The sequence below is a fragment of the Piliocolobus tephrosceles genome, chromosome 8 (assembly GCF_002776525.5).
Source record: "Piliocolobus tephrosceles isolate RC106 chromosome 8, ASM277652v3, whole genome shotgun sequence".
In the NCBI taxonomy this organism is placed as follows: Eukaryota; Metazoa; Chordata; class Mammalia; order Primates; family Cercopithecidae; genus Piliocolobus; species Piliocolobus tephrosceles.
This window is the reverse complement of record NC_045441.1, coordinates 56,692,673-56,707,863: the sequence shown is the minus strand read 5'-3', so window position 1 is coordinate 56,707,863 and position 15,191 is coordinate 56,692,673.

The following is a 15,191-nucleotide window of genomic DNA, read 5'->3' as shown; positions in this document are numbered from 1 at the left end:
TGCATGGAAATCTCTGGACCAGGCATTGCTCTGGGCATGTTTGAACTTCAGAGGAAAACTGGTGAACCAATGTCATTATTCCCAAGCAAATTTACCCAAATACCAGATAAGCAAAGCCTTTTTTTTTTTTTTTTTTTTTTGATTCACTACGTTGGTCACTGGAGCAAGAAAGCTATTGCTTGTTCATTTCATCTGAGGGGACACTTTGAAATTTGTTTTTAAAAGAAGAGGCAAGATCACCTTCTCAGAGGAAGATAAATACAGACAAGAACAATTTCTTGACCTTCACACCGAAGAGTAACCATAAAACTAAGCTTTTCTCGATGATTTAAAACAAAGAAAAACAAGTTCTCAGTGGTCAGGCTTCATCTTTGGGGATGAATAGTGCATAATCTAAGAGGCTTTTTAGCAAAATGGATTTTCCAGCTTTCGGTGTTTGTCCTGAAGGAAACATTCACTGAGTCAAAACATTTACATTGTAGAGTAAGGAGAATGTGTCAGCCTACCCTGAGGTAACGTCACAACATCTTGGCGAAACATATGCCACAATAAAATTATATCAGTGCAAAAAAATCAATGGTTATATTTGTCTATGTGTTACACACCTCCGCCTAAACTTGTTCGTTTACTGGAATAAAAACTTAGCAAATAAAATAAGAGAAATAAATTGCTCCCAATAAAAGTGGAATTCCTGAAAGGTTTACTTCAAATAGACCAGAATATCTTTATAACCCAATCCGTTATTTTGTAGATTTAGATGGGTTTTGACTTAAACTCTATGCCCTTATAATTGTCCTGCATAATGAAACCCCATACAGTAAACTGTATTTGTAAGGAACATGTTTGGAATTCTCTTTGAATCCTGACTTCATAAGCAAGGAAAGGTTTGTGAGAGTTGAATGTGTCCTATGTGTCTCGCACACAACAAGTGAAAACCCCAAATTTAAGCAATTAAATAGAGAGATTCTTGGGTTGTGTGGGACATAGAGCAAAGAACATAGAGCCCCTTCACCTATTTCTCTTTTTCCTCTAGACAACTCCCTTCCACACCCCCTCCTGTCATTCCCTCCCCCTTCTCCCAACACAATTGGCAGTTTCTTAAGCACTGCTTAGAAATATTGAGTACTGTTTGCTATATGGAGCAGTTGCTTGAATGCAGCTGCACTAGCTGATATCTATAAAAGAGATCTTGTATTTATCTGCCTGCAAAGATAAATGACCTCCCTGTACTGTCTAGGAAGCAGTTAGGTGGGCTGTGGTTCTATGTCCAGATTTGTGGTTCTATGTCATATTTGATATACTGGTGCCTTTAAAGACTGCAATAAAATTGTCACAATCATCTACACACCTTCAGGTCACTCCTCTTTATCCTAAGAGGATTTTAGCATATAATTCACTCCCTTCCCCTCAACACTATCCCTGATATAGTTCTTGGTGATTTCAGAATCCACATAGATGATTCTTCCAAAACTCTGACTTCTCATTCTTAATCTCTTCTTGTCCTATGACCTTCCACAGTCCCTCTCCCACCCCCAGCAGCCGCAAATCCACTCCCATGACCATGCCCTACATTGAGTCATTGTCAAAACGTATACCCTCTCCGTAATCTCAATTTCAATCCTCCCACTCTCTGACCCCGTCTCTTATTTTTCTGTCTCTCTCCCAGTACACGAATTTCAACAGGTCCTCAACTCCACCGAACCACTAATTCATTGACCCTACTACTTTTTACTGTTCCTGTACCCCCTTTGGCTTCAATTTCCTCTTTTTCCAAGTTAGACCCTTGGTCCATCTTTGTACTCGCTCTCTCACCCTTGGCAAAACACAGCCCTGGTTAAATCCAGTCCTCTGCTCACTTCTCTCCAGCTCCAAGGCAGCTGACTGTGACTGAAGGAGAACCCACAACTGTGCTGATTGACCTTACTGTAAATGCAAAAGCACAAAACTCTAATGTTGTTGAGAGGTCTTGTTGTTCACCTATAATGACCTACTTAACTCACAGTTCCAGTCTCTTGGGTGACTCTTACATAGCTGTCTTCTTCTCAAACATCCAACAGCTTCTTCCCTACTTTCTCTCTCAGTTGATGGCCTTGCTTCTGCTTGCACTAAAATAATGGAAATGATTAGAGGCAAATTTTCACCCAGTCCCCCTGCCAGAACCAGCGGCCTGCCTCTCTGACCCGCCTAATGGGCCTTCTCCCTTGTTACAGCAATGAGCAGCCCATGCACTTTCGGAGTCAACCTTTTAGCTTCAGCATCTGCTCCCTCCCTCTTCCTACCCTGAATGCAGCTCTTTCAGGTTTCCTCTCTCTGTCCCACATCAACAATTTGCACCCTCTCTTCTTGATCATTTACATCAGGACACAAAGAGATAATCACCGATTTGAAAAAGAAAAAAACTATCTTGACTCTATAGATACTGCCTCATTGCTTTCTTCCCTTTACAGTGAAAGTCTTCTAAAGGGTTTTCTATCTCCACTCCCTCTGCTCCCACTGTTTCTGAATCTACTTCAGCAAGACTGTTGTTACCCTCACTCCACTAAAACTGCTTTTGATGAGGTTGCCAATGACTTTCCTCTTGCCAAGTCCAGTGGTAGTTTCTCACTAACCATTTAATTTAACGTATCAGCATTATTTGAAGGTAGATCACACCCTCCTCCTTTCTTAACCTCCAGGAAACCGTTCTCTCTTGGTTCTCTTCCTACCTTATCAGCCACTCCTTCTGAGGCCTTTTTTGCTGGTTCTTTCTGTCTTTCCCATCTAAATACTGAAGTGTCACAGGCTGAGTCCTCAGACCTCTTTTCTTCTCTATCTTCACTCTTTCTCTAGGTAATCACATGATATCACAGCTTTAAATTCCATCTACATACAGATACATGCAAAATACATATCTCCAGTCCAACTCCAGACTTGTATATGCAACTGACAATTACGCATCTCTGCTAGGATATGTAATAGGCATCTCAAATTCAACATGTTCCAAAACAAATATGTATTTTTCATTACTGCTTCTACCATTTTCCACACCTTAGTTGTTGAAAATTCCAAGCTTCTAGTTGCTCAGACCCAAATCTTGGAGCCATCCAGGATTCTTCTTTCTCTTACATACCATATCCAGACCATAGGCAAAACCTGCCAGCTCTCCCTTTGAAATGTCCACTGCATCTGATCACTTTTCAGCCTCTGTCCTGTTCCATGCCACCATAATCTCTTCATCTCTTATCTCTCACCTGAGTTATTTGACTGACTAGCTACCTTTTTCCACTTTTACTTTATTTATTTATTCATTTTATGAGACACAGTTTTGCTCTGTTACCCAGGCTGGAGTCCCGTGGCGCCATCTCAACTCACTGCAACCTCTTCCTCCCGAGTTCAAGCAGTTCTCCTGTCTCAACCATCCGAATAGCTGGGACTACAGGCATGCGCCACCACACCTGGCTAAGTTTTGTATTTTTAGTAGAGACGGGGTTTCGCCATGTTGGCCAGGCTGATCTTGATCTCCTGACTTAAAATGATCCACCCGCCTTGGCCTCCCAAAGTGCTGGGATTACAGGTGTGAGCCACCACGCCCAGTCTCCGCTTTTACATTAGACAGTGGTCAGAATCGTAACACCATCACACTTCCACCCCCACCCCCAGTGCCAAACCCAGCTACATCCCAGTTCTACCTCTAGTCTTGGCTTTGTCAGCAGCAGGGAACGTAACCTTTGACAATGTCCCACCCCCTCGCTGGATCTGTCTCCTCATTTGTAAATATGGTAACTGTGTTGGGTTACTTAGGCTTCTTGCAGCTTGAATGTTTTAGGGTCATCTGTTTCTCTGGAAGTCTGATGTAATACTTCTCTGGAAGTCTGATGTAATACTCCCACCTGACTGACTTGCCCTTCCCCGGGGCTCTCAGAGTCTTAGTGTGTGTCTTAGTGCTTTTCACATGGTCCCATAATCCTTGATTCACTTGAGTGTCCCTCATCTTGAAACTACAAAGCCTTTTAAGGCAAGAACCTACATGTCAGTTGCCTTTGTGTCCCCAGCACCTAGCATAGTACCTGGTACATAGTAGTGCTCAGTAAATGTGTATGATATAAATGAAGATAAAGCAGTTCACCTTCATGCCAGGAAAGAGATTGAAAAAAGAAAACCACAGAGACAGACCCTGAGAAGTTGGAGGCAAAATAAGGATGCTGAGGCAAAAAGACCAAGTCTAGAGTGATGGATTTGAAGGAAAAAAGGGGAGTGGGGGGCCAGGCGCAGTGGCTCACACCTGTAATCCCAGCACTTTGGGAGGCCAAAGTGGGTGGATAACGAGGTCAGGAGTTCAAGACCAGCCTAGGCAACATCGTGAAACCCTGTTTCTACTAAAAGTACAAAAGTTAGCCAAGTGTGGTGGTGGGCTCCTGTAATCCCAGCTACTCAGGAGGCTGAAGCAGGAGAATCACTTGAACTCAGGAGGTGGAGGTTGCAGTGAGTCGAGATCACACCACTGCACTCCAGCCTGGGAGACAGAGCAAGATTCCGTCTCAAAAAATAAAAAAAGAAGAAAAGAAAAGAAAAGAGGGAAGAAGAAGAGAGAAAAGAGAAGAAAAGAAAAAAAAGGAAAAGTAAAAAAAAAGAAAAGAAAAGAAAAGGGGAGGGGCACCTTAGGGACACTGGAGACACTGGAGCCTGCCCAGGTATCAGCTTACATTTACATTCACAGAGGGCCCCCTGAGCTCAGCCCCAAGGAGAGGTGTATAAGAAGGGTAACATAGATTTATAGCAAGAGTAACTCTCTGCCTTCAATGAGCTAACTAGCTTGCTGGGCAGATAATCCATGGATGGACTAGAAGCCACTTTAAATTGTACCAGACAGTGCATGGGCAGGAACCAAGTGCTAAGTACTGTGGTGCAGATTACTAAAACTATAGACAGGGAAAGATCAGCATGAGCTGGAACCTGTCCCTGCTCAGCTGAAGGCAAATCTGTACCTCCTTCCTAGTTTTTTTCTAGTTTTAAAAAACCTGCATATAATTTCTTTGTTTATGCCCCCATATAAGGTTTTCACTCAAGAATCGTGACAGCAAGACCTCGGTGGACCCAGTTGCAAAGATTCTTGGTTTCCCTTCAAAGAAATGTGTCAGATCTAGAAGTTAAAAGGTTTCAACCACATGTTCAAAGACCACAAGTGCTTACTTCCATAATAGAGTCTGTGAATGGGAGTCTCCATTCCTTCACACCTGACTTGGCTATACACTCCATGAAAACAGAGACTGTGTCTGTCTGCTCAGTGCTGGCTGCCCTACGCTTGGTATTTGCATGGGAGACTGTAGAGGACCAGTGAACATTTCTTGAAAGAATGAATAAGCCTCAGGAGTGTGTGTCAGAGGTGGAAGATTTATAACTAATTGGCTTACATCTAAAACGTGTATTCAGTGAGACATTTTATTTAATTGTAAGAAAATGAGTTCTTGATAGTTGAGAGTTGTTCAGGACTACCTTATTTCCAGAAGTGTGATTTCATCTTGTAGCTTTGGTAGGTGAATGGATAAACAAACTTTGGTACATCTACACAAGGCATATGATTCAGGTCTAAAAAGAAATGAGCTCTCAAGCTATGAGAAGGCATGGAGGAAACTTAAATGCATATTAGTAAGTGAAAGAAGCCAATCTAAAAAGGCTACAAACTGTATGATTTCAACTGCATTTCATTCCAGAAGAGGCAAAAACTATGGAGAAAGTGAAAGATCAGTGGTTGCCAGAGATTAGGAGATGGGAAGGAGTAAATAGGCAGAGCACAGAGGATTTTTAGGGCAGTGAAACTACTTACCATTGTTACCCCAAAACATGGTGGAGCTTATTATTTATTTTAAGCCCTTGCACTTTGGAGTAACAATGGTGAAATGTGAATGTGTCATTATACATTTGTCAAAACCCATAAAATGGGTTAGGTGCGGTGGCCCATGCCTGTAATCCTAGCCCTTTGGGAGACCAAGGCTGGAGCATCGTTTGATCCCAGGAGTTCAAGACCAACCTGGGCAACATGGCAAAACTCTGTCTATACAAAAAATCAAAAAGTAGCCAGGCATGGTGGTGTGTGCCTGTGGTCCCAGCTACTTGGGAAGCTGAGTTGGGAGGATCACCTGAGCCCAGAACGTCAAGGCTGCAGCAAACTGTAATTGTACCACTGCACTCTGGCCTGCATGACAAAGTGAGACCCTGTCTCAAAAAAAAAAAGAAAGAAAAGAAAAAAAGAAAAAAGCCCGTAAGGTACAATACCAAAAGTGAACCCTAATGTAAACGAGGGCCTCTGGGTGATGTTCCAACACATGTTTATCAATTGTAAGAAATGTACCAATGTGGTGTGAGATGCCGATAGTGGGAGAGGTTGCACATGTGTGTGGGAACAGGGGCTATATGGGAACTGTCTGAACACTCAGTTTTGTCATACTTAAAATTGCTCCTAAAAAGGAAGTTTATTAATTTAGAAAAAAAAGGTAGAGCTTATTCCCCTCCTCTGGAATATGAGCAGAACTCAGTGATTTGCTTCTAATGAATAGAATGTGGCAGAAATGATGCTGTGATGACATCTGAAGCTGGGTCATAGCGAGAGTAGCTTCCACCTGGCTCTTACTTTCTTGGGTGGATCACTAACTTTAGGGATCATGGGAATAGACTATGGGAAGCCATGTAGATGTCACATCCTAAGGGCCTTCAAACAGCATATGGGGAGGCTTATGAGGGGAGGAATAGAGGCCTCCCACCAACATCCAGCACCTACTTGCCAGCCATATCTGTGAGCTATCTGGGAAGCAAATCCTCCAGCCCCGGTCAAACCTTCAGGTGCCTGCAGCCCCAGCCAACATCTTGACTGCAACCACCAAGCCAAGCTGCTCCCATATCCCTGACTCACAGAAACTCTGAGAGCTAATAAATGTTTACTATTATTTTAAGCCACTATGTTTTGGGGTAACTTGTTCTGCAATAATACATAATGAATACAATCCTCATTAACGATTGTATATTGTGTTTTTTTGTGTGAATTGGAATGGAAGTGGATGTAAAACTGGGTTATATGTTATTGGGTTTTCAATATAAGAAGGTTGTTTAACTATGACAAGAGTTGCAAGGTTGGAGACAATTTTGTCAACGAGTAATACAAATCCCCAAAAAAATGACAAACAATACTGTACATATTGGTTCCCCTGCCTAAAGGCCCAGCAGCAGGGTGAGTTTGCAATCAATTTGTCTAGGGGCTTCTGCTGCATCACCCTGTGATTTTCTTGCCTCAAACCTCCCAGACAGTATCAGCCTTATCCTCACGTTGGGTAACATGATGGCTGCAGCAGTTCCAGGCCTCACATCAGTACATGTCAGTATCTAAAAGAAAAGTGTCACTTCTGGAACTTTGCCTAGAAGACTGAGAAGAACTTTCTTTGATGCTTCTCATTGGCCAGAGTTGGGTCACAAGCCTATTTCTGAGCCTTCACTGGGAAGGAGGATGGGATTACCCATAGGTCACCCAGGGCCACCCCTGCAGCTGGGATTGGTATCGGCTTTCCTTCAGGCCTGTGGGTTGGGTGGGAAAGCAAAGGGAACCCAAACAACAAGAGAGTTGTGTTAGGGAAGAGAAAGAGTGGATCTCTGCTGGACAGGCCACCAATAGCAGTGTTTACGTGATGTGTTTTACACAGACACACAACAGCCATGTTAACTTCTAGTTCTGAGAAAAAGGAAAAAATAGCTAATAAACTTTGCAAACTCTTGACAATAACACATTTCATGATGTTCGCATGGGCTTTATGCTTTCTAGCTGCAGTTTTCTTTCATCTCTGATGGGGTTTTTTTGTTTATATGTAGTGTTCTTTTTTTGGTGGTTGTTACAGAATTTAGGATTTAATAAATACTTAAGATTACTAAAGGAATTTAAAGCTTTAATAAAGCTCTAAGTTTATTTATAGGTCATTTTGAGGAGGGGGTAAAAAGCTTGGAAGAGGTCTCTTCATATCACAGGTTAAAATATGCGTTCTTTTCTGAGCCAGGGCGACTTCATGCAGGGCTGTTCTTCATATTATTAGGTGGCCTTTAATATCTTTGAAATATGGCATAATTAGAAGCCTGAACCTTACTCTAATGTTTATAGCAGCACTTTGTCAAACTAGGTTTCGGATCATATACAAATTCTGACACTAGAGGGAGTGTATAATGTATTACAGAAAGGGAAAGCATACACCTAATAAATTCAAGGTAAAAATGCAGAGTAGCAAGACAAGACTTTCATTATGTTCCCTTCGCTAAGCCCCATGCCTTTCCCTCACAACCCCCAAATTACTAGAGGCCTCTTTCCCTCTTAGAACTGTAGTTTGAATTGGTAGGAGGTTGGTAGGTTGCTTAAAGAACTGTGAAAAGAGCGTTTTATTTTAGAGCCTTTCTAGTGTTTTGTTTTCATTTTTAAAAAATTGAGACATAGTATTTCCTACCTCTCATATATTAGACAGGAAAATTAAAATTACTCCCGGCTGCTTCATTCTGTTTCTGACTTGGTTAAGATGCCTAACTAGACAGTAATGTCACTTATAAAATAAAAACACTCGGGCTTTATTCTTTGCTTAAAAAATGTACTCTAGTCTTATGAAAGGGTAAGCATCGTTTTTAGCTTTCAGTTTCATCCTTCATTCCTTTACTATAGCTGCTGCTCTGATAATTTAACAGCCAATGTCAAATAATTAACAAATCCTATTTAAGGCATTTTTATGTCCTAATGTCAAAAATTTCTCATGCTCTAACCAAATGGAATGCCTAATGCCTGACAACATGTAAATGACTGCAAATATGACTGAGCTATTAACACAGCAACAAGAGATTCGACCGGCTGAAAAAGTGAATGATCATTGCCACTGGTAAGACGCAACAACTGTTCTTGAAAAATGTGATAACTGCTGTGTGCTTTCCTAAAACCTTTTTGTGCATTCATTATACATACCACAGTTATCTTAAATCCATCTTGTACTCACATAAATCTTTGAACTACAGGTAAACTGTCTCTTTAATGGAAATGAAAATTAGAAAAATTAAAAAGCAGTCTCATTATGAAAACTCCTGGACTTTATCCAGATGAGTGAAATGACCCACATAAATGAAACATCCAGACCCACATTACTCTTTCCTAAAATACCAAAACCATGTCTCTGACTAGGGCATATTTGTACAGACTTACCTGACAGAGAGCCTTTCGGTTAATAATATTTCACCATAATGACTACTGGAAAGTTAAACCAGATTTCAGGCAATAGACTACGTAGGGTGTGTGTGTGTGTGTGTGTCCATCTGCATATATGTATGTGTCTGTGCATGTGTCCGTGTGTGTGTGTGTGTGTCTGTCTGTGTCCGTCTGTGTGTATGTGTCTGTATGTATATCTGCATGTATATGTGTGTGTGTCTGTATCTGCCTGTTTGTGTGTCCATCTGTGTGTATGTGTCTGTATATGTATATATGTATATACGTGTGTCTGTGTGTGTCTGTATATATATATGTGTATATATGTGTGTCTGTATGTATGTGTCTGTCTGTATGTGTAATGATTTTTTATTCAAAAGCAAACAAGTAAACACTTCATGAGAAGTACTATTTCAACATTACAGTTCCAGTTAAAACACATATGCATCAATGTATGCAATATCACAGTTTCTAGATAGTAAATATCATATGGAACAAATTTGAACTGCGCCTCATGTTTGGATGAACGCCAAATATTTTACCCTTGCACACACCAAATAATGGGGGTGAGGATGCAGCAGATCCTATGGCTCTTCAGTCTGTGGTGTCCATGCACAATTTCTACCTGTTTTCAAAGGGTCTCACCCTTGTGTTGCCCTAATGATGTTTGCCTGTGCTTTAATCTTATTGTTAAGTGCAGTTTGCGTGCGCTCGTGAGCCCAGAAACCCTGCCTGAGTAGATCCCTTGATTTTTCCCCACCCCTTACACCTGACACTCTCTCTATCCACCACCACCTGTGATCAAGCTTCTCTTTCCACCACTGGTGAGTATAATAAACCTTTCTCACTTTTCATCCATACGTTACATGTATTTATTTTCAAACAGTTGTACATTGTTTAGATATATTTATCTTTATCATTCAATTGAAATGTTTTCTTTTCATCTGTAAAAATTGGTTAAATATATTGGATTGGGATGAAATTAAACATAATTTTCCCTAGTGAAAATAATTTTTCATGTAACAGCTTTCACTTAGTGGCAGAATTTTCAGGAATTAATTCAAAATGGTAAGCAAGCGATACGCAAATATTGAAACACAGAGCACCCCACTGGACAAGTCTGATAAGCCCATTGACTCTTCTTCCACATTTTCCGGGGGAACAAAGGGCAAGCTTGGGAGAGAAGAGATGAAGTACCCTTTGCGTTAGTGTTTACGTTATTTTACTTTTTTTCTTTGAGACAGAGTCTCCCTCCGGCACCCAGACTGGAGTGCAGTGGCATGATCTTGGCTCACTGCAGCCCCTGTCTCCCAGGTTCAAGTGATTCTTTTGCCTCAGCCTCCTACTAGCTGGGATTACAGGTGTGCACCACCACGCCTGGCTAAGGTGCCATGTTGGCCAGGTTGGTCTCGAACTCCTGACTTCAAGTGATTTGCCAGCCTCGACCTCCCAAAGTCCTGGGATTACAGGCGTGAGTCACAAGTGTTTAGTATTAGTAATAGTGCCTCCATATTGCAGATGGTTTCCAGAGTTCCCGTAATTTTTGTTTCGGGGATGGGGCTGGGAGTTGCACAGAAGAAAGAAAAGTGTCTCAACTCAGAATCTTGGAGAGATTCAGGAGATACTTGGATAACCAGACAATCCCCACAGATATATTTAGTGATTTTTTTTAAATTACTTTATTTTTAAATTTTTTTTACTCTTTACAAAGATTCGGTTGTAACTTTGTTGGTATTCTGTTTCTAGACTACAATTTAGGTTAAACACAAAGTTTATTTAGTATTTATTTACCCAATTATATCATTTTTGCACATAAAAAATTTTATACAAATGTAAAAATTTCTATCATTTGTAACCTGAGTATCATGATTTTATCTATCCTATGTACAGGATTCAAAACATTTATAAAAAGTTTCCCGGCCGGGCGCGGTGGCTCAAGCCTAATCCCAGCACTTTGGGAGGCCTAGATGGGCGGATCACGAGGTCGGGAGTTCGAGACCATCCTGGCTAATACGGTGAAACCCCGTCTCTACTAAAAAATACAAAAAGCTAGCCGGGCGAGGTGGCTGGCGCCTGTAGTCCCAGCTACTCGGGAGGCTGAGGCAGGAGAATGGCGTAAACCCGGGAGGCAGAGCTTGCAGTGAGCTGAGATCCGGCCACTGCATTCCAGCCCGGGCGACAGAGCCAGATTCCGTCTCAAAAAAAAGTTTCCCAAAAAAACTTTCTGTAAAAGAGTAGGCTGGTTAGCACCAATACTACCAGAGAAATCCAGTCTGGCCTGATCTTTTATCCTCAGATCTCTAGTTGTATCTGAAATGGAATAGATACCTCAAAACTAGAAAATAGTCCTTATTAGATGCATTGTGTGAGAAATGATTGTTTGAGATGTTAAGGAAAATAACACTATTTCTGTAGCAAATCTAAATTCTAAACATATATAAGACGATGCCCTATGTAGGTCTGCAAAGAAATAGGTTGAAAGAAACACAACACTGTTGTTCTGCCCATGAAAAATTAATCAATGGTGGTAAAGAAATGCTTTTATTGACATAGAAAGATGTTTACAATACACTGCTGAGTGGGAAAAAGTTTTTAAGTTACAAAGCAGAATCTGTGTTTTCCTTAGAGAAAAAAAAATGTGTATGTAGCAAAATGTAAAAAGTAAGGAGCTCTCTGTAGTATAATTATAGATGTTTCTATCACTTTCTTCTGCTTATATGTATTTTTCTAAGTTTTTTAAATATGAGCATGAGTTACTTGTTTGATGTTTTATGTATGAAGTTTGAAAACTCTAATAGTTAGTAATAGCTTGATACCAGCTTTGAGTAAGGTTTAGACCAGCGATCTTCATCCCTGGCTGCACATAGAATCACTTGGGAAGAGGGGGTTAATTATGACCCCGTGTTGTAGAAAATGGTGGGAACAGTAACCAATTAAGTCAGAATCTTGCTGGAGGGGAGCAGGGAATGAGCACTGTTTTTGTTTATTTCTTGTTAAGTTACTTAGATAATTATAATATGTAGTCAAGGATAAGAATAATTAGTTTCAACTGTATTGGTCACAGTTTATGATCAGATTCACCAGCAAATATTATCTAATATTCCCATTTTACTTCTCCCTGAATGCTGCCTAACTTAGAATCATTGACTTTTCTAACTTGAAGACAACTTAGTTCAATTCTGATGATCAAATGTGTTAATTTCCTATTGTGTGCCATTACTTGCTAGATTCTGGCAGTTGAAGGTGAATAGCACCCAGTCCCTCCCCTTACGGAGTTCGTGTTCCCCTTATGGAGCTTGCATTCTAGTAAGGGAAACACATTGAGGGGAAAAAACTGCTGCAATACAATGCCATTGGTTATATGATAGAAGTATGCACATGGAGAACTGGGGGGATATGGTGAGAGGCACCTACTTAGGGGGGCTTGGGGAGATCTGCCTGGTGGAGAGAATCATGTGTTCCCGTTGGAAGGTACATGACTGGTTCAAGATCACACAGACAAGTGTGACAGGCCAAATCAGGAACAGAACCTTGCTATTCAACACCTAATCCTGTGCCATTTGATGACTTCAACAAGCTGAGACAAAAGGCCTGACTCAAGGGTATGGAGAACACCCTCCCTTCTAGAATATCCCCTTCCTGTACACGCCCACACGTGTGAAATAAACCACAGAAGCATCAGCTATAAGATGTTATTAATGAAGGCAGGCCTCTCAGGCATTCTGACCTGGCGCAAAAGTTGTCAGATTAATGGTATTAGAAAATTTGCAAATCAAATGGCTCATTATGTATGATACTGTACTTGCAAATAGGATTAGGTTGATTATGCACTATAAATAGCATTTTTAAAAGACTCCCTCAAGGCCGATTGGGCTGATATCTTGCTAGTCGGATTTTTTTTTTTAATAAATAATATTTGTACATATTTATGGGGGAACATGTGATATTTCGATACATGCATACAATGCGTAATGATCTAATCAGGCTCTCAAAGTAAGGGTTACTGAATTGCTAAACAGATGACACCTTGTAGTCAGAGCTCAGCTGACCAGTGTAGTGCTGGAGAGCTAGGGTTTGGTTTGTGATTGCCTTTAGAGACATCTTTTCACCAAGCCTCTGGTGACAGAGCCTTAATCGTTTTACCACCTGGACAAAGTGATTACAGAAGGCTTCTCTCATGCACAATAGAGCCAGTGCTGCAGTTTGAGACAGTCTTGACCACAGGAGGCCACTGTCCAGGCCAGGAGGGCAACTGCATTGCTAAAGGAATGAGGACAAGCTGAGGGTGAGCTTTGAAAAGCACCTGAAGGTTCTGACAGCAAATGTCACTTCTGTCAGCTTCACTATGCATCCTCTTGCATAAACCTGTTTTATTGCATAATCTTTTGCCCTCCTGTCTCAGGAAACCTAGCCAGTTTTTAAGAGACTACATAGACATCGTCCCTTTTCCAGAATGTGGAGACCATATGGTAAATACTCAAGGAAGATGGTATTCGTTCACGTAAATCAAAATTGGCTCTACATAAAAGAATCCCAGCTTGCTGTATATGTTTGCTTATTCCATTCTTCCTGAAGGTCAGCAGGGAAGCTATTCTATATTAATGAGATTGTATTTCCTAAAGTATTTTCTTTACCCCACTGTCCCCAAGCATTTCTTTCTGTAGCAGCAACATAGTAAAGCCTGAGGAAATGAAGCGATTGGAAAAGGCTACATTGAATTAGAATCTGAATTAGAATATTTTATTACTTTCAAGCATAGAATTATTATGTGCATCATTAACAATGTTTCCTCATATAAAGTTCCCAGCAAAATTGCTTCAAGAAATAAAGAAGGATCATTTGAGATTTGCATATCAAATGTGAAGAGCCAGGGCTGCTTATTTTCTTAAGCAGGTTAAACATGTTCTCTAAAATTCTTTATGTCCTATTAATGTGCTTCAAAATGACTCCCCCCTTTTTTTAATATAAGTAATCAAAGGTAAATGTAATCCCATGTCCAAATTCTCATTAATTCTAAGTCGATACAATTCTATTTCACTGCAAGTCTTTTCTCTATTTCATAAATATGCCTACCTCCAAATCCACCTAACAGAGATGGAAAAATTTATACTATTGCTAATAAATGTTTACATCATCTTAGATTCCTTTTTCTCAATTGTCACCATCTCCTTGGGAACTCGTTTGGTAGAAAGAGAGACTTTTGATACAGACAAAACTTCGCGTGCCTTCCACTTTCTAAATGTGTGTTGAGCAGCTTCCCTAAGACTGCTGGGTATTATACTAAGATGTGGCTATCAAGTTAAGTTAAATCTCATACCTGCAGTTTCTAAAGCCACCTGTGTGACTAACTGAAGACAAGTTAATTATAGACACCTAAGGAGTCTATACTCAACTTTAAGTGTGGTTGTTTCACTTGAACTTGAGAAGGCTGACACTCTTCATCTCTTCAGTGGACAGTTACAAGACAGTAACCAGCTCTTCTCCCATGCTGCTGAAAACAAGGCTAAGAAAGTAAACTGCCATATGAGGAATTGCAGGTAATTATAGGGGAGAATGTCTCAAGAGAAAAACATACTGGAATGGTCTAACCAAGGAAAAATTGGCATCTTCATTACTAGAAAGAGTTCTAAAATATCACCAAAACCTATTCATTAAGACAGTTTAGTTGTAAACCAATCTGGCAACAGGAAGAACAAGAAGGACTTCAAGTTTTCTCCCTTTCCTTTTAGAGAATTATAATTAAGGTATGTTTGTGTTACTATATATGCTTCAAGAACATGCATTGAGTAAATATCCTGTGTACAAAAACAGGAATGAACCATCCTTATTTGCAGAACTCTGAACGAAACCCATATACTATTTTTTCTTCACTAAACCAAAAGCTTTAACAAAAACATCCGAAACAAACTGATCTAGAACTATGTTCATTTACAATGTTTGAACTAGAATAGCAATGTCTTCTGAGTTAAACCTAAAGTGAACTAATATTTAACCATGTTTG